A 21,010-nucleotide genomic window follows, 5' to 3' on the forward strand; every position below is an offset into this window, starting at 1 on the left:
GTCCCAACAGAATTGAAATAGGTTAATGTGCTGCCTGCATTCACAAAGGATGACATAACAGATTCAGGTAATTTCAGATTTCATTAGTCTTGGCTCCAATCTATGTCAAATAATTTTTAAATTCTTTCATGGGATGTGGGCATCACTGGCTAGGCTAGCATTTATTGCCAATCCCTAATTGGCCTTGAGAGGGTGATGGTGAGCTACCTTCTTGGACCACTCAGTCCATGTTGTGTAGGAACACCCACAGTGCTGTTAGGAAGGGAGTTCCAGGATTTTGACCCAGCGACAGTGAAGGAATGGCAAAATAGCTCCAATTCAGGGTGGTGAGTCTTGGAGGGGAACTCCCAGGTGGTGCTGTTCCCATGTATCTGCTGCCCTTGTCCTCCTAGGAGGTAGAGGCCACGGGTTTGGAAGGTGCTGTCGACGGAGCCTTGGTGAGTTGCTGCAATGCAGCTTGTAGATGGTACACACTGCTGCCACTGTGTGGTGGTGGTGGAGGGAGTGGATGTGAAGGTAGTGGATGGAGAGCCAATCAAGCAGGCTGCATTGTCCTGGATGGTGTCTAGTGTTGTTGGAGATGCACTCATCCAGACAAGTGGAGTGTATTCCATCACACTCCTGACTTGTGCCTTGTAAATGGTGGACAGGCTTTGGGGAGTCAGGAGGTGAGTTACTCTCCACAGAATTCCCAGCCTCTGACCTGTTCTTGTAGCCACAGTGTTTATATGGCTAGTCCAGTTCAGCTTCTGGTCAATGGTAACCCCCAGGATGTTGAAAGTGGAAGAATTCAGTGATGGTAATGCCATTGAATGTCAAGAGGAGATGGTTGGATTCTCTCTTGTTGGAGATGTTCATTGCCTGGCACTTATGTGGCATGAATGCTACTTGCCACTTATCAGCCCATGCCTAAGCCTGAATGTTGTCCAGGTCTTGCTGCATATGGGCATGGACTACTACAGTAACCAAGGAGTCATGAATGGTGCTGAACATTGTGCAATTGCGAACATCCCCACTTCTGACCTTATGTTGCAAGGAAGGTCACTGACGAAGCGGCTGAAGATAGCTGGGCCTAGGACACTACTCTGAGGAAGTCTTGCAGCCATGTCCCAGGACTGAGGTGATTGACCTCCAAAAACCACAATCATCTTCCTTTGTGCTGGGTATGACTCCAACCAGTGAAAAGTTTTCTGTCTGATTCCCATTGACTTCAGATTTGCTAGGGTTCCTTGATGCCACACTTGGTCAAATGCTGCCTTGATGCCAATGGTAGTCACTCTCACCTCATCACTTGAGCTCAGCTCATTTGTCCATGTTTCGATTAAGGCTGTAGTGAGGTCAGGAGCTGAGTGGAACTCAAACTGAGTGTCAGTGAGCAGGTTATTGCTGAATAAGTGCCACTTGATAGCATTGTCAACAACACTTTTCATCACTTTGCTGATGGTTGAGAGTGGATTGTGGGGTGGTAATTGCCAGGGCTGGATTTGCCCTGCTTTTTATGCACAGGCAGTTTTCCACATTTCCGGGTGGATGTCAGTGTTGTGGTTGTACTGGAACAGCTTGGCTAAGGATGCAGCTAGTTCTGGAGCAGAAGTCTTCAGCATTATTGCCGGAATATTGTCAGGGCCCATAGTCTTTGCAATGCCTTCAGCTGCTTCTTGATATCATGTGGAATGAATCGAATTGGCTGAAGACTGGCTTCTGTGATGCTGGGGACCTCAGGAGGAGGCCAAGATGGATCATCCACTGGAATTGAAAGCTAGTTTCAGTAATAGTGACCATGAAACTATCAATTATTGTTGTAAAAACCCATCTGGTTCACTAACGCCCTTTAGGGAAGGAAATCTGCCATCCTTACCTGGTCTGGCCTACACGTGACTCCAGACCCACCACAATGACTCTTAACTGACCAATATATACTTCTGAAGTGGTAGTGTCCAGAACTACTCACAGTGCTCCAGGTGTGATCTAACCAGGGTTTTGTATAGCAGTAGCATAACTTTTACCCCTTGAACTATGATGAGGCTTATAATGCAGTGAACATTTGAGCCACGTTTAACACAAATGGTTATTAGTTAAACTCAAAGCTGCCATGATTCATGGTAACCCTGGGAATGAATTGTAAAAATGGCTGAAAGCTATAAAATAATGAATACCCATTAGAGGGGTTATAGGTTGGATAACATATATAAGCAAGCAACAGCCGCAGACAAATATAAAGTAAGGCACACAGGAGGTAAAGATCAGAAAAACCCATACTCAATGAGTCATGTTGAATTAGCTAAGGAACAAACTGAGAGATGTAGCAGTCTAAGATATTTTATTTTATGATGAATTATGACATTTCGGGTCCAGAAGTAGTGCAGAGAAGAGCCATGAGGCTATACCCTACAGTAGCTGCATAATCTGGGTGTATTCAAACAAAGAACAAAGAATGCTAGCATGCAGATACAGCAAGCAATTAGGAAGGTCATTATGACATTGCCCTTGTGGAAGCTTGCTGAGCATAAACTGGCGGCTGCATTACCTATATTACAAAAGCAAATGCCCTTCAGAGATACTAAATTGGCTATAAAAAGCTTTGGGAAAGGCACTATATAAATGAAAGTCTCTCTGCCAGTCTAAGAAAAATGTCTCCTAAATCTTTGTCATGTTTTACTTGAGAGCAGGTGAGGACCCATTTTAATACTGTTGAAAAATGGCCGTCTCCTAATTTGCACAGCCCATAAGAAATAGGAGCAGGAATAGACAATTCGGCCTATTGACCCTGTTCTGCCATTCAATATGATCATGGCTGATCTTCAGCCTCAACTCCAGGGCTTGTAACAAAGGCAATGTAAGAGTTGTGGGGTATTGTAATTTTCATTTAGACTGGGCCAATCAGATTGACAAAGGTGGTCTGGAAAGCGAGTTTGTAGAATGCTTTCATGACAGATTCCTGAAGCAATATGTTGTGGAACCAACTAGGGATAAAGCTATTTTAGATCTAGTATTTTGCAATGAGGCAGAGTTAAATAATAATGTCATAGTAAAAGATCCACTGGGAAATAGTGATCATAATACATTTTTAAAAAATAATTGTTGGGATATAGGCTTCTCTGGCTCTGCCAGCATTTTTTTCCCATCGCTAGTTGCCCTTGAGAAGGTGGTGGTGAGCTGCCTTTTTGAACTGCTGCAGTCCATGTGCTGTAGATACACCACAGTGCTGTTAGGGAGGGAGTTCCAGGATTTTGACCCAGCGACACTGAAGGAATAGAGATATATTTCCAAGTCAGGATGGTGAGTGACTTGGAGGGGGACTTCCAGGTGCTGGTGTTCTCATCTGTCTGCAGCCCTTATCCTTCTAGATGGTAGTGGTCATGGGTTTTGAAAGTGCTGTTGAAGGAGCCTTGGTGAATTCCTGCAGTGCATCTTGTAGATGGTACACACTGCAGCTACTGTGCGTCGGCGTTGGAGGGAGTGAATGTTTGTGGATGTGGTGCCAATCAAGTGGTCTGCTTTGTCCTGGATGGTGTCGAGCTTCTTGAGTGTTGTGGGAGCTGCACTCAACCAGGCAAGTGGGAAGTATTCCATCACATTCCTGATTTGTGCCTTGTAGATGGTGGACAGGCTTTGGGGAGTCAGGAGGTGAGTTACTCGTCACAGGATTCCTAGCCTCTGACCTGCTCTTGTAGCCACAGTATTTATATAGCTAGTCTGGTTCAGTTTCTGGTCATTGGTAAACCCCAGGATGTTGATAGTGGGAGATTCAATGATGGTAATGCCATTGAACATTAAGGGGCGATGGTTATATTCTTTCTTGTTGGAGATGGTCATTGCCTGGCATTTGTGTGGCACGAATTTTACTTGCCACTTGACAGCCCATGCCCAAGCCTGAATGTTGTCCAGGTCTTGCTGCATTTGGACATGGGCTGCTTCAGTATCCAAGGAGTCGTAAATGGTGCTGAACCTTGTGCAATCATCAGCGAACATCCCCATTTCTGACCTTATGATGCAAGGGAGGTCATTGATGAAGCAGCTGAAGATGGTTTGGCTGAGGACATTACCCTGAGGAACCCCTGCAGTGATGTCCAGGAGCTGAGCTGACTGACCTCCAACAACTACAACCTTCTTCCTTTGTGCTAGGTATGACTCCAACCAGTGGAGAGTTTGCCCCCGATTCCCATTGACTCCAGTTTTTCTTGGGCTCCTTGATGCCCTACACTTGCTCAAATGCTGCCTTGATGTCCAGGGCGGTCACTCTCACCTCACCTCGGGAGTTCAGCTCTTTTGTCCATGTTTGGACCAAGGCTGTAATGAGGTCAGGAGCTGAGTGGTCCTGGCAGAACCCAAACTGGGCATCAGTGAACAGGTTATTGCTAAGCAAGTGCTGCCTTGATAGTACCACTGATGACCCCTTCCATTACTTTACTGGTAATGGATAGTAGACTGATGGGGCAGTAATTGGCTGGGTTGGATTTGCCCTGCCTTTTGTGTACAGGACATACCTGGGCAATTTTCCACAGAGCCGGGTAGATGCCAGTGTCGTAGCTGTACTAGAACAGCTTGGCTAGGGGCACTGCAAGTTCTGGAGCACAGGCCTTCAGTACTATTGCCAGAATATCGTCAGGACCCATAGCCTTTGCAGTATCCAGTGCCTTCAGCCGCATTAATTCCACATTAAATTTGTAAACTGAATACTACAATCACAAATATGAATCTTTCACCTAGTAGTCAAAGCCAATTACATAAGTATGAGGAGAAAGGTGGCTAAGGTTCATTGGGTAAATAAGCTACAAGGAATGGCTGTAAATATTTAAAGAATCACTTCAAAATGTTCAACAAAAATACATTATATTGAAAAATAAAAACCCAGGCTGGGATTTTCCATCCCTGTCATGGTTGGAGCTGCCGCAGGAGTTTTGGCAGCCCAGCCAAAAGTCTATTGACTTTCAGTGGGACCAGATGATCCTGGCAGCGGGCAGGGCTGGAAAATCTCACCCTGAGTGAAGAAGATCCATCTGTGGCTCCTTAGGGGGGTTAACGATAGTATTAACTTAAAAGAAGAGGCTTATAATGTCGCAAAAAATACTAGTAAATCTGAGGAGTGTTCCAGGAACCAGGACAGGGCCACCAAACATTGATGAAAAGGGAAAAAAAATTGAATATCAGAGTAAACTAGTCAGGAATATAAAAATGGGTTGTAAGAGCTTTTACTAGTATATGAAAAGGAAGGAAGTAGCTAAAGTAAATGTCGTTCAGTTAGAAGCAGAAACAGGATAAATTATCATAGGGCATGAGGGAATGGCGGAGAAATTTAACAAATAGTTTGTGTCTATCTTGACAGTAGAAGACACAAGTTACACACCTGAAACAAAGGATACCCGAAGGGCTAATAAAAGTGAGAAAATTAAAGTAATGAATGTCAGCAGAGAAAAATTACTGGAGAAACTCAAGGGACTAAAAGCTGAAAAATTCCCAGAACTGATGACCTACATCCTAGAGTTCTAAAAGAGATAGCTGCAAGATAATGGATTTCCTGGCTATGATTTTCCAAAATCCCCCAGATTTTGGAACAGTCCTAGCAGATTAGAAGTTAGCAAATATAACGCCTCTATTCAAGAAAGGAAGGAGAGAGAAACAGGGAACCACAGGTCAGTTAGCCTGACGTTAGTCATCAGGAAAATGCTGGGATCTATTATTAAGGCAATCTTATGCACTTAGAAAAGCATAGTATGATTAGAACAAGTCAACAGGGTTTTATGAAAGAGAATTCCTGTTTGACAAATTTATTAGTTTTTTGTGGATGTCACTAGTAGGGTAGATAAAGGGGAACCAATAGATATTATATACTTGGATTTCCAAAATGTGTGCGGTAGGGCACCCTACAAAAGGTTAATACATAGGATCAGAGCTCATGGAGTTTGGAGGGATATATTAGCATGGTTAGAGGATTGATTAACAGACAGGATACAGAGAATAGGGATAAATGTGGCATTTTCAAGTTGGCAGTCTGTGAGTAGTGGAGTGCCGCAAGGATCAATGCTGGGGTCTCACGTATTTACAATCTATATTTATGACTTAAATGAAGAGACAGAGAGTAATGTATCTAACTTTGCTGATGATACAAAGAGATATAGACATGTTAAGTGAGTGGCAACAAGATGGCAAATGGAATATAATGCGGGGAACTGTAAGGTTATTCACTTTGGTCATAAGAATAGAAAAGCAGAATATCTTTTAAAAGGTGTGAAATCTGTAAGTGTTGACCCAAAGAGACTTGGGCATACTCGTACGAAGAACACAAAAAGGTAGCATGCAAGTTTAGCAAGCAATTAGGAAAGCAAATGGCATGTTGGCCTTTATTGCGAGAATACAAGAACAAGGATAAAAATACCTGGAAAAACTCAGCAGGTCTGGCAGCATCTGCGGAGAGGAACACAGTTAACGTTTCGAGTCGAAACATTAATTGTGCTCCTCTCTGCAGATGCTGCCAGACCTGCTGAGTTTTTCCAGGTATCTTTATTTTTGTTTTGGATTTCCAGCATCCGCAGTTTTTTGCTTTTATACAAGAACAAGGAGTCTTGCTACAATTGTATGGAGTTTTGGTGAGAGTACACCTGGAATACTGTGCGTAATTTTGATCTTCGTATTTAAGGATCACTCCATGTTTGTGGAAGGGTTGAGAATCTAGTCACAGTAATGTGAGTAGAGATGAAAACAGCTTTGTGGTCTTAATTAAATGCGTTGACTCCAATTTTCACCTATTAGTGATGTCCCAGCAGCAATTTCCAGATTGCAGGAATGTGCCGCCTGGTAAATCAAAGGCTTTTTTCTGCAATACAGAAATTAGCAGACCAAGAAATCGGTACAAGATATGAAATGCACTTTAAAATGATTAACGTAGCAAAAAAAAACTATCCAATACAAAAAGAAGTCTCCAAAACCTTTGCCAAGTTTTTACTTGAGAGCAGGTGTGGACCCCTTTAAGTATGCTGGAAATGGCTTCCTCCAAATGGAACTAGATAAATGCTCACTGCCAAATCAAACAGCTATTGTTTTGTTATAGGTGAGATGCACACTGGGCACAGAACCTCACCCAAAGTTTTGAAATTCTGCAGGAGATTCCATTGAAACAAAATTAATGTTTCAATTTGTGCTTCCTGCACCTTCCTTCATCCTAAAAACCATAGTGTGCATCCTCTGAGCTGGGTACACAAGAGCCAGTGCCAGATTTTCTAGCCCACACTTTTAAACAGTAAGACTCTTTTGGCACTGGCAGAGCCTCTTAAGTTTAGTGTTCTGGAGTAGAGATAGAATCCAACTATTAATCCACTCCTATTAATGTAGCCTGTGCTGTTGGTGCTAAGCTCCTATATTAGGATGATAGATTGTCTTCCGTAAGGCATAAGCAAGAAGACTTAAAGCCCTCCTTTTGCTCTCTTTTGCAAAGCTATTTCCTATTTCCAGCAATTTTGCCTTTCCCCAAGTTAAAAAAGACACTGTTCTGCAGGCTTTGGCCCATCCTCCTGGATCACAACCTATTAGCAGGCAGGAGGGAGCAGGCTGAGATGAATCACCTTTCCATTGTATAAGTGCTTGGCCTCTGTTAGCCTGACAGCGTAACTGAGATCAGGAACTCTCCGTGGGGTAGAAATTCCTTTTGAAAATATTTATGATATTCCCACCTGTACTGATTGGGCAGTTTATCTGTTCCTCCCTCTCCACCCACTGGTGTTGCAGGCCTTCTCCATATTCTCTAACTGTCCCTTTGAAAACAGATGGAACTGGTAGCAAAGGAACAAATTAACTACAGCAGTGAATATTTAATGAGCCAGCTCTTCAGGTAATACTACACTTCCACCCCCATAAAAAGCACTAAGAGTTAATCTTTACCTTAGCCGTCATGTGAACCATGTGAGAACTTGAGAATTTAGGGTGTTTACTTAACAGATGTAGTCATGCAGGGCCTCCAGCACAAACTGGAAGCAGGCCAAGGTATCAGAGGAAGTTATGAATGTTTAAATCACTAAAGAATGTAAATTTTCTTCAAAGGATGATACCTTTATTGAAGGTTTTGTGTTTGAGATATTGTACTTTCCAACAGCATCAAAGTAAATTAAAAAGACTCAAGCTCCCCTTTTGTATTTAACTGGGGGCCCAAATAAAGTGAGAAAGGTGGTGTGTGCCTTAAGGAATCTGGTTCCAATTAATTTCTGTATGATACTGGATCCAATGTGACATCATTGATGTTAATTAACTGAGGTAGGATGGCAAACGAAATCTTCAAAATACACTTGTGGGATACAGTAAGTTCTGCTGAAAGGTCATCGACCTGAAACACTGAGCAGGATTTTCAAAGAGGGGCTGGGAAACCAACTCCTGGATGAATTCCAGGTCCTGACCCTGTGCCTGAACTGCGTCAATCTCATGACTCTATTTTGAAATGTAAATGAGCTGATTGGGCAGGAGGAGAGCGCGGGGCTCAGTTAGAGGAGCTGAGCCCCTCGAAGAAAGTGGGAACTGCCTGCCTGCTACCAACAGCAAAGGCAGGCGGCAGCCATGATGGGGACTAATGCTGCCTTGCCCAGGAAAGCAGGCAGCTCACGAAAGAACTAGGAGGATAAAGACAGCGCAAAGTGACCATGGACAACAAATCAGGCATTCGACCTGATGCTAGTTGACCCCTCAAATTTCACAAAAAAAAAAATCACAGATTAACTTTCTTTTGTCCCCTGGCGACCCCGACAGTTGTGAACGAATATGCACCTGACCATTCGGCTTTGTCCCAAGGAAAGATTTTGTCCCAGGCAGGCCCAGTAGCAATCTCTTTAAGCATCTTAAATGGTGGCAACCGGGTTTTCACCTCAGACCCTTTGAAAATTGCAAACCATCCCAGAGCCAGCGGTGTCCAGTGCTGCCCTCCAGGAATGCAATTTTCAACTCACGCCCACATCCATTCCTGCTCCCACCCTTAGTTCAAAATCCAGCCTATTAACCCTGCTCCTCTCTGTACATATGCTGCCTGACCTGCTGAGTATTTCCAGCATTTGTTTGTTTTATTTTCGATTTCCAGCATCTGTCATATTTTGATTTTTTTTTTACAGTAAGTTGGTTCTGAGTAAAGATTTATTTCCATTTGGTGGATTAAAATTGTTCAAACAAATCCTTTCTACATTGGGGAGACAGTGGCAGAGTGGTTACACTACTTGACTAGTAATCCAGAGGCCCCGGCTAACACTTTGGGGGGATGTATTCAAATCCCACCATGGCAGCTGTTGGAATTTAAAATTCAATTAATAAAAAAAAATCTGGAGTTGGAAACTAGTTTCAACAATGGTGACCGTGCAGCTGTCATTGATTATCAAAAAGAGAAGGAAATCTTCCCACTCAGGGAAGGGAATCTGCTCATCCTTACCCAGCCTGGCCTACATGTGACTCCAGACTCACAGTAATGTGATTGACTCTTTACTGCCCTCTGAAATGGCCTAGCAAGCCATTCAGTTCAAGGGCAATTAGGGATGGGTAACAAATGCTGACCTTGCCTGCAACACCCGTCCTGTGAAAGAATAAGTTTAAAAAAATTCAGACTCACTAAATTTTAACTGCTGGCAACTATAGAATTACACCTTACATAAAATATCATGCCAGAGTCACATTCCATGCTGCACATGTTCAGATTTTTCCAATGTTCTCTTAAAATATAATTACATTTAAGAGATAAAGTTGGAATGGTTTTACATTCATAAGTTTTTTAATTACAGCAAAAATTGAAATTGGACGTTTTTTTAAAAATGAGGGCACCTACTAATATTCCACTGAATCTAGCTGGGCCACATTAAGCACCACCTGGCCTCTCCCCAGTGAGTACAGAAATGAAGCCTGGGGCTGGATTTTTCAGTTGACATGCAGGAGTGGGCCCGACACGCCGACACATAAAACGACGCACGATGACGTCGGGCAAGCGTCCTGACGTCATTGTGCAGTCCCGCGATATTTTGTTCAGCGGGCACGCACCAGAGTCGGGCTTAAGGTGGGTGGGCAGGCGAAAAGGCCAAGCAGCCTTTGCGTTTTTTAGGAAACCTCATCCACGAGCGGGATGAGGTTTCCTAAAGCTTTTATGAAATGAATTTTAAAAATGTTCCTAAATATAAAAACATGTCCCATTTCTTGGGACACAGTCACTTGAGGGGACATGTTTGAATAAATTTTTGAACCATTTATTTCATTATTTCAATATCCATTCCTTCATGCCTCAGGGAGATTGAAGCGCTCTTTCGCGTGCATGCACGAAAGAGCGCTGGCCCCGTTTCTCCCTCCTCCCCCCACCCGCACAGGTAGCGCTGAGCACTATGGCTTGCGTATGACTCTAGGCAGGCATTAATTGGCCCGCCCGCGTAAAATGGCAGCGCGGAGCCGATTGCGGGCGGTGATTGTCTCCGCGACTGCCCCAGCCCGCTTCCACACAGCCCGCCCACCGCCTGAAAAATTCAGGCCCTGGAAATGCTAAGAATGAAGCCATTGTCAGAATAATCTGCCAAGTCTCAATAAGCCACCAGCAGCAAACTATCTCCAAAGCTCTTCGCTACTCACGTTGGCGATGCTGCTGACCCTTCTTATCCCTCCCGTGGATGAGGTTTTGCAAATTGTGGCCTGCCCGCCTGTCCGTTTTGCCCATGCGATGAGCGAAAACTTGCACGGGCAATGTTAAATCGCTATCAATTGGGTTGTTAAGGGCCTTAACTGGCCTGTTAATAATGGCCGGCACAGCTCCGACTCCCACGCGTGCCCGCCAAGTGAAATACCATGTGAGGGCGCGATGACGTTGGGACACTTGCCCGACATCATCACGCGTCACTTTACGCTTGAGCAGGTCGGGCGCGCGCCCACCCGCTCAGCGAAAAATTCTGCCTCAGGAAACGATTTTGATTCAACTCACAGGTTATGTTGAGTTAGCTGATTGCAGCTAGGAGAGCAGCTGAGGTGCTGCTATGGGCTTCAGCACCTCTGGGCGAATGAAGATCTGCAAATATCAGTCAGGATTCTGGCTCCAGATCATTAATATTGACTCCTTCTGGAAAGTGCGTGGGTGTGGATTTTAATTGAGACAGAATCAGATTTGGTGGCGAAACCTGCTACAATCAAGTATGTGTTGACACTAGTCATCTTGGCTCATACCTGAAGAATGAGTGAGGTATTGAGGGCAGGGCTGCTCTCTGTGGAACCATGTACCTGTGTGAGTCAACACCCTCCAGGCAGGTGTGGAAAAAATTGTAAGGACAGAAAGCAAACACAACTTCACAAGAAACACCTACTCAACATTTTCTCAGGTTTTTAGGTATCCAAATTATATTACATGGGAGCTAACAGCATGTATACACCAGCAGAGGTTGCTGTTGGTGTTACACAGAACTCTGACTTGCCGATAGTGATAATTCTTTCTTATAGACTAAGATTTAAATTGTTTTAACATATTTATCATGCATTCATAAATTAATGCGGAACTGACCTTCTTTGCTAAATAATTAAATATCTGCTCTCTAAGCACGACCACCATCACTTTTATCAAATCACAATGAATAATGCTCTGCCTGAGTAACAGATATTTATGTAGGAGTCTTCGTGTTTCCCACAGGGATGAGCAAAAGGATATTTTGGTGATAAGTGGGTTGATGCAGCACTGAATGTTTGCTTTCCATAATGATTACCATGTTCCTAAGAGATAGGTGCAAAGTGACTTCCCAAGCGATACTGACCGATCAATTGCTTTGTGACTTTCAGCATAGGCACAATGACAGACACTGAGCACGGCGCTGAAACTGATGTGCAAGAGGGTCACCTGAAATTGGTGCTCTTATATCATCAGGATGCGACTGGCCTGCTGGGGGCACCAGTTAATAGGCACTGCGCCAATCACAAAGAACTCTGGCATCAGACTGACGGTGCGTCCAGCAGGGTGAATGGAGGAAGAGATTGTGGGGGTGGGGGTGGGGGAGGGATTGTGAGGGCCATTGTTGGTTGGCAAAGCCCCACAGTTGGCTGTTAAGGCCGCTCTCCATTTGAAAATAAGCATGTTCATAAAGGGGGCTGAAATAGGTGTGAGGTTGCCAACTTGTATAGACAATGGTGCTTGATGCCTGACTAATCCTAGAGTGCCCTAACAATATGACATGTGATTTATTTCCAGGACAGAATGAGCATGCACTCTGCATGACACACTGGACACTTCAGTACCCTGTTTTTGGCCTGAATCACACAGAAAAGTCTATTTTTGAATTAGCCTAATTTGAATATAGAAATGAAATGGGGATGAATTTCCTGGCTGTTTTAAGCAGGAGTAATGCAGGAGAATTGAGTTGTGCAACATTAAAATGCTTCCCCCAAGTTTCCTTATACTGTTCCCACCTTTTCATAATTCACCCACTAGCCTTATTTCTATAAAATCAGTAACTGCCTGTGAGGTAGTGGCTCTGAGTCTCATGGATTTGCACTGCTAATATGTGATAGGTAAATCAGAAAGACATACACGAGGTGGAGCTTACCAGGAAGTGTGGTATTTGTCAGCCTACCTAAAGAGAATTTAAACATTGATTTCTATAGCTGGGAAACACTTTGTAAGATGTATATTTTTTGGATTTCTGGCTACAAGCACCTGTAACTGCTTCTGACAAGATCAGCCCACCAGCATATTCTCAGACCCCTCCCCACTTGGAGTCAGGGTTCCTGAGCAGTGATACAGCATTCCCTATTGGCATATCCTTGTATGACATTTAAGCAGCCCAGGATGGAGCAAAGGGCAGTCAGGTATCAGAATATTATAACCGACCTGGTATTCCCCCTCCCTATCCATCCCCATCCACACTGTATATGCAGGCAGTACAACTTTACAAGGCTCTGTTTGAGGATGCCAAAGCAACAGTGTAATTTTAGCAATCTGGTAACAGCAAGATGCTGCTGACTCCACCATCTTCCATGGCAACGCTGAATGCTTCGCCGAACTCCATGACCTTCTCGAAGAGTGGGAGGGAATTAAGTTTCAGGAAATCCCTTCTGATACCCTGCTTGTGACAGCATTGTACATCAACTTTTCCTGCAACAGATAGAGTAAATGAGGTTAAGTCCAGCAGTTTGAGGAGTATGTGTCAAATGACATAGGAGAAAAGATATGTGGATGTATGACGCTGTTGAAGAGGAGGAAGGTGTTTTGGGATTGTGCATATGAGTAATTGCAATTAGGGGAGCTGGAGAGTGACATGGTAAGATACTAAATTTAAGCCCCATTTAAACAGAACGCATTGTGATGTTTAGTTGCGCAAACGTTGCTTTAAGAGAGTAGAGCGTGCTCTTGCCCAGGGTGATCATGAAGAAAAGGGAGAATGGCCGATGTGTTACGCTGCCTGCCCTGCGGATGTAGAACTCAATTCAGCATTTTTCTGCAGTCCTGGAGGGACGAGAGAATTGACACTCTACCAGTGCTACAACACTCCACATGGCACTGGTTACACTTCTGTATGCACCCAAAGTCAAATGTTTTTTACTTTAGCCTTCAAACCTTTCCATGAGTGCTTAAATGTCTGAATGAGTGAAGTTCTGCACTCCTGCATTCTTCTGCTAATGCTATACTTCTTGAAAAGTATGATAAAAATGTTAATAATCCAAATCATTGAAGTTAGGTGAAAATGAAGTAAGAGAGACAAGCATTGTTCTTTACTTACCTGTTTGTCCCAGTCAACTGTTGAAGTGTCCAGGCTGAACAGCATTTGTAAAGGCTGCACAAGTTTCCATACATTTCAGACAGTAACACTCATTTTACATGGCTTCTTTAGCCAGTGCTTTCTCTAATGGGTAGACAAATGAGCAGAACAAGAAATCCCTTTGTATCCAGAGACCATTGGGACATGCAACATCTTCTTTAAAGGTGGTAACTCAGTTTGGGAAAATTCTCCACATGCCAAGATAATTAAAGTGAATTACCCATGGATTATCCCCTACTAGTATAATGATTAGAAGCTTCAAGTTTCATAACGATCTGATTTAATTCTATAAGGCATCGCAGAAGGTCAATTTTCAGATTAGCAAAGCTCTTAAACTAAGATTTATTTCTGAATTTGTAAAATAATGTTACTTTGATCCTATTCCTATTCTTTAGATTCAGCGAAAAGATTTCCTAATGTCCTTGACTAACTGGTTATGAATTTTTCTATTACACTTTCACATACCCACAAATCAAAAAATTATCATTAGGATTGCATAATCTCGCTGAGGAAACATTCCAGCCTATACCTTCCATTAACTCAGCCACATATCAAGATAATGAATTCCTGTTTCAATGAAGCAGTTCTCATTAAAAAAAAAGTCAATTGGGAAATCTTTGGTTTTCTTGCAAACACATGTCAAAATGATGCAAATTATACTGACATTGAAGATAGGAGTGCACCCTTCTGCTTTCTCAGCTGGTCAGAATAGCGTGCAGTTTATGCAAAGGAGTACAATGAAGGAGGAGTTGAGCGGCCATCTTATGCTTTAGTGTTTCATATTTCCAGCATCTGCAGTATTTTGCTTTTATGCTTTAGTGGGTTACCTCAGCAATTTAAATACATTTCCTCTTGCAGTGCTTGACTTGGCTGCCCTAGGACACAGTTTAAAGCTAATCTTTCATTTTCATTCAGGAATGAATGATACGTTAAAGTATCAATTTGGCTCAGTGGTAGCACTCTTGCCTCTCAGTTAGTTGATTGTGGGCTCAAGCCTCAGTCCAGGACTTGGGTTCACAAACTAATCTGATTCCTCAATACTGCATTGTCAGAAGTGTTTTGCATGAGACATTAAACTGTGGCCCCATCTGCCTGTTCAGGTAAATGTTTCCATTGTAGGGAATTCTCTGGATGTCCAAATCAATATTTAACCCTCAACCAACGCTACCAAAACAAATTAACTAGTCATTCATCCTATTGCAATTTGTATACTAATGAAATGTTGCATTTTCTAACAAAACAATTGCAACTACACTTCAAAAATAATCCTTTGGTTGTAAGGCACTTTAGGACATTATGAAGGTGTGAGAAGTGCTATATGAAAACAAATTCCTTTTTTCTTCTTAATGGTGCTGTCTTCACAAAGGCAGTTGGCCAATCTTTGGTTTCCTTCCAAACACAATGGGCAGAATTTTACGCTAGCAGGATTTTACAGTCCCACCAAAGTCAATGGAGTTTAGAATGGCTCACCGCATTTTATGGCCCCGTCCCAATCGCGATGGGGCTGTAAAATTCCAGCCATTAAATGGTGACAGAAATACACGGAATGCATAATCAAATGGCGATATCACAATAAATATGATTTATTTCTTGTCTTATTTTCCAAGCTAAAAAAGAAGTTTTGTCAAAGGCCTTTTCATAGGTACAATGCATCATTCATTTTAGATGACGTAGAACTATTTAGTTTCTAAAGCTGCATGGTTGATTCATCAAACCACCAATACTTCCTTTTAAGAGAGGTATATCTTCAGGGAACATGAAATGTAGAATCTTGGGCACCACTGGAAGTGGAGCTTGTCTTCTTTACATTGTTAGGTAAACTACAATTAGAATAAAATATCAAGAACTTATTTTCAACTCATAAAAACTCATTCCTTTAATACTAGAAAATCGTATGTCCTGATTTATATCAGATTTCATGTTATGTTAATACCAAGTATTGATAACAGCATTAATTCAGTTTAATCCTTCCTGTTACAAATCTTAATCTGATAGCTCCATGGGATTATTTGTGCAGGTGGGATGATGTAGGTGCTGGATTCCTAATTCAAACATATTGGAAAATTGTCATTGCAGATTAATAAAATAATATTTCCAAACATTCTGGTAGTTTACTGATTTTAACATTCATGACTATTACAAAACTTGCTACAGTATAATTGTGCAGCTATAACTTTGGATTGAACTGCCCAAGAAGACAAACACATTCTCCACTTAGGATGTGTAATGATTCTATTGGCATTAAGCACTCTTTGTTGCTATGCAATTTTGTCAGAACCATTGCTGAGCACAAATGTTATTTTGACCAAGTAGACTAAATTCTCAATTACAATAGGATGCACTGTAAAAGGGAATCATGCTTAAGTCTACTTTAAATGATTGCTTATTGGCACTCATTGATTCTAATGTAAAACTGACATCTTAAAGAAGAGTTTAGCTTTGCTGATTCTCCTGAACTCACTGCACAGGACGCCAAACCAGCTGTACGAGGGGAAAAGCAAAGCAATCAAGATTTAGAATTACATAGAAATCACATTATGAAAATGGGCCATTTGGTCCAACCAGACTGTGTTAGTGTTTAAAAACAAAAAACTACTGCGGATGCTGGAAATCCAAAACAAAAACAGAATTACCTGGAAAAACTTAGCAGGTCTGGCAGCATCGGCGGAGAAGAAAAGAGTTGACGTTTCGAGTCCTCATGACCCTTCAGCAAAAGTTTTTGTGTTAATGTTTACCTGCCCTGTGCCCTTATCCTTTTATGGAAACTAATAAAAGTGACCTTTTATTCTCCGATAATCTCTTGTATTAAACATTTAGATCACTGTTTGTTAACCGATAAAGAATCAGTTCTCAACCTTCTACACCTGGTATTACTTCAGTACTTTGAACTGGTCCAGGCTTCAGGCTGAGGGCTAAAGATCCATTCTGATTTTGGGATTTCATTGGAGTTAGTTGATGAAAAATAAGTCAGATTGATCAGTATTTACATATAATGTGACTGCCTTTTTTAAAGTATACACAATATCAAATTCAAAATCAGTTTCAGTTGAGATTCAACTTCTGTAAGAATAAGGTACTTGAAACAATTCGAATTAGATGGCCTCTGTGTTTTGCTGGAATTGGTCCAGTTGATGATGTTTGTAATCAAAGAATAGAAGAGAGCATCTGGCAAAAAATGGCTAACGTGTCCATGAAGGTAATTTGTTTCATAAACCGTGAAATCTATATATTACAGAGTCTACTCTACCAATTAAATATCCCAAACAAAAAAGCCTCTGTAAATCCTTCCTGTGTCCAAAAGTGATCAAGAAAAATTTTGAACATTCATCAACCCTCACATCTCCACTCTGCAGTCCTGATCTGTTACTCACCACTGATAACTCCTGTGCCCCAGGAAGTATTGTGTTGTAAGGAAAGAATTGATTAATTTAGTCTATTACCTATTGTTATAAATTTCAATCCTGTTCCCAATCAGCTATTTTCCTGACAGATTTTTGGAAAGTTGATAAATATGCCATCAACTTCTTATTCTGTGATTCTGTTCCACAAATCCAACAACTATGTAAGTAAAGGAAATTCTTCCAATCGCCAGCCTCACTTCAGGCTTTTTAATTTTAATTCCATGTTGACAGTTCGTGTAAAATAATCTGCTTTCACTTACATGACTTAAACCTATCAGCATTTTAAAGTGGTCTCCCTCGAACTTTTACTTCACCAATGGAAAGAAGTTCTATTCTGAAAGTCTCTCTTCACAATGACTCGGACCCTTGGAACATGATCACAGCAGTGCTCAATGATACCTTCTAGCACTGATCCTGTTCTGAGATTGGGCCCTTTGGACTCTAGGCGTTGGGGATTGATTCTTAGACAGACTGTAGGCACACCCTTGTATCTGCTTAACACTTGTTTATTAGCACTACTTCTAAACAGGTTACAGAGTAGGTATGTAGCTCTTAGGCATGATTCCAACATCTCTCTCTCTCTCTCTCGACAGAGTCTTACACATGATTGACTAGTGTCAGTGGTACATCACCATCTACGTCATACAGTAGCATACCCCATCTGTTAACCCTTTATACTACAGGCCCCACTGAAGTTTGCAAGGTTAGTGGGGGGGAGAGGGTCAAACATTTAATGCCCATTTGTCCCATGTAACCCGAAATTCCAGCATCTGCTGACTATTTAGAGATTGACCAACTCCTTTTCAAATCCCAGCCATGTCCGCATTAGCCTGTGATGTCAGGAAGTTAACTGAGATTTTTTGAAAAAAAACATGGGGGAAAATTTTCCCCATGTCGGGCGGGCCGTGTGGGAGTGGGTGCGGGTGGGCACGGACCTGATCGCGGACCATTTTACGTGGGTGAGCCAATTAAGGCCCACCCAGATTATCTCTCGACTCCCGAGGATAGCGGGAGGGTGCGGGCGGCAGCAGGCTTGCACAGACCGCCGGGTCCAATGGCAACATGGTGGCCTGTTTAAGTGAAGGCTGGGCAGCCTTTGCAAGGCTGCTCACAATGGCCGGGAGAAGAGCACAGCAGAGGGCTACTGTGCATCACGCAAGTCCGGAGGGTAGGTCATCGGGGCAGGGCAGGCCGGAGGGTAGGCCAGCCGGGCAGTGTGCCCCTCGTTTCTCGGATGAGTGCCTAGCTGCCCTCCTGGAGGAGGTGGCAGCACGGTGGGAGGTCCTGCTTCCGAGGGACGGGAGGTGGAGGCCTCCCCAGCTGATTAAATATGCCTGGGAGGAGGTGGCCGAGAGTGTGAACTCCCATGATGTGGTGCAGTGCACATGGGTCCGGTACCGCAAAAGATTGCAAACGACCTCCTATGCTCGGGAAGGGTGAGTGCCATGTTGGCTCAGGTCACTTAATGCAGCCTTTCCCCCCAGGACCCACCCCACCTTCCCCGCAACTCTGAGTACAGTAACGGCATTGAATCCCTCACGGCATGTATCCCTCGGTGGGTGGGCCAGCAGATATTTCCCATGCCCAGTTCACCCTGAGAGGGTTGAACTAGGATGAGCTCTGCACCTGCGGCATGTGTGACACTGACACCCAGAGTATGGGACAAAAACAAAAGTTGCTGGAAAAACTCAGCAGGTTTGACAGCATCTGTGGCGAGGAATACAGAGTTAACGTTTCGAGTCCGTATGGCTCTTCTTCAGAATTAAAGAGAAGTAGAAATGTGGTGAAATTTATACTGTTTAAGGGGGGGTGGGACAGGTGAAGCTGGATAGAGGGCCAGTGATGGGTGGAGGCAAAGGAGAGATTGAAAAAAATGTCATAAACAAAAGGTTGAAGGGGCGTTGATGATGTTGATAGCTAAAGGATGTGCTAATGGTGACATTAAGGGTAGAAAGCAGGATGAGCAAGTGACAGATGGGGATGGGTTGAAGGGAGGGGACGGTGTGGGAAAAAAGATCGAAATGGGCTAAAAGGTGATGGTAAAACAATGAATGGGAATAAAATAAAAAATAAGAAGAAGAAATAGGCAGGAAAAAAAATATATAAAAATTTAAAAATAAATATTGATAAAAGGGGATCAAAAAGGGGTGAGGATAGAGGAGAGAGTTCATGATCTGAAGTTGTTAAACTCAATGTTAAGTCCAGAAGGCTGTAAAGTGCCTAGTCGGAAGATGAGGTGCTGTTCCTCCAGTTTGTGTCGAGCTTCACTGGAACATTGCAGCAGGCCAAGGACGGACATGTGGGCATGAGAGCAGGGTGGAGTGTTGAAATGGCAAGCGACAGGGAGGTCTGGGTCATGCTTGCGGACAGACCGAAGGTGGTCCACAAAGCAGTCACTCAATATGTGGTCACTTGAAAGGAGTGTTTGGGCCCTTGGACGGTGAGGAGGGGGTAAGTAAAAGGGCAGGTGTTGCACCGTCCGCGATTGCATGGGAAGGTGCCGTGGGAGGGGGTTGAGGTGTAGGGGGTGATGGAGGAGTGGACCAGGGTGTCCTGGAGGGAACGGTCCCAACGGAATGCCGACAGGGGGGGTGAAGGGAAGATGTGTTTGGTGGTGGCATCATGCTGGAGTTGGCGGAAATGGCAGAGGATGATCCTTTGAATGCGGAGGTTGGTGGGGTGAAAAGTGAGGACAAGGGGGACCCTATCATGGTTCTGGGAGGGAGAGGAAGGTGTGAGGGCAGAGGCGCGGGAGATGGGTTGGACACGGTTTAGGGCCCTGTCAACCACCGTGGGTGGGAAACCTTGGTTAATGAAGAAGGAAGACATGTCAGAAGCACTGTTTTGGAAAGTGGCATCATCAGAACAGATACAGCGGAGATGAAGGAACTGAGAGAATGGGACAGAGTCCCACAGGAAGCAGGGTGTGAGGAGCTGTAGTCGAGGTAGCTGTGGGAGTCAGTGGTCTTGTAATGAATATTGGTGGGCAGTCTATCACCAGAAATTGAGACAGAGAGGTCAAGGAAGGGAAGGGAAGTGTCAGTGATGGACCATGTGAAAATGATGGAGGGGTGGAAATTGGAAGCAAAATTAATACATTTTTCCAGGTCCAGATGAGAACATGAAGTGGCACTGAAACTGACATCGATGTACCGGAGAAAGAGTTGTGGGAGGAGGCCTGAGTAGGACTGGAACAGGGAATGTTCCACATACCCCATAAAGAGACAGGCATAACTGGGACCCATGTGGGTACCCATAGCCACACCTTTTATTTGGAGGAAGTGAGACGAGTTCAAGGAGAAATCCACCTGCCAGCGTCACACCATCTCTGCCACGCAGGCACCAGTGCAGATACTAGCACCTCAGTGGGAATTAGATCTTCAGCTAGTGTCCTGGGGCACAGCGGTGAGGGCACTTCACACTCACTTGATGTGCAGGCAGAGACTGAGAGTGCCCAGGGCGCTGGCATTCGGAGGACTGGGGACTAGGTACATGCTCGGTCGGTAGCTGATGATGTGCCTCTGGAGTCATCCATGAGGCAGCAAACCGTGGAAGTGCAGCAGAATATGTGGGAGAATCTGGAAGAGACACATGAGGCTACCCGTGCTTGAGGAATCCACGCTGAGCATCACCGATACAATGAGCCTCATGGCTGAGTGCCAGGCTTCCTCCATGGAGAGAGTGGCGACTCTCGTGGAGCGGCTCCTCCAGGAGACCAATCCGGGCTTCCTGGGGTTGTGCTCGGACCTGCAAGCCCTCACATCAGGATTGACCTCAGCTGGTCATTGCCCATGTGGGAAATAGTTTGGGCACCAAGTATCCCAGCTTGGTGCCCATCCATCTACGGTGAGCAGGGAGGTTCGAAGTGACCTCACG

The sequence above is a fragment of the Cetorhinus maximus genome, chromosome 16, assembly GCF_964194155.1.
Source record: "Cetorhinus maximus chromosome 16, sCetMax3.hap1.1, whole genome shotgun sequence".
Lineage (NCBI taxonomy): Eukaryota > Metazoa > Chordata > Chondrichthyes > Lamniformes > Cetorhinidae > Cetorhinus > Cetorhinus maximus.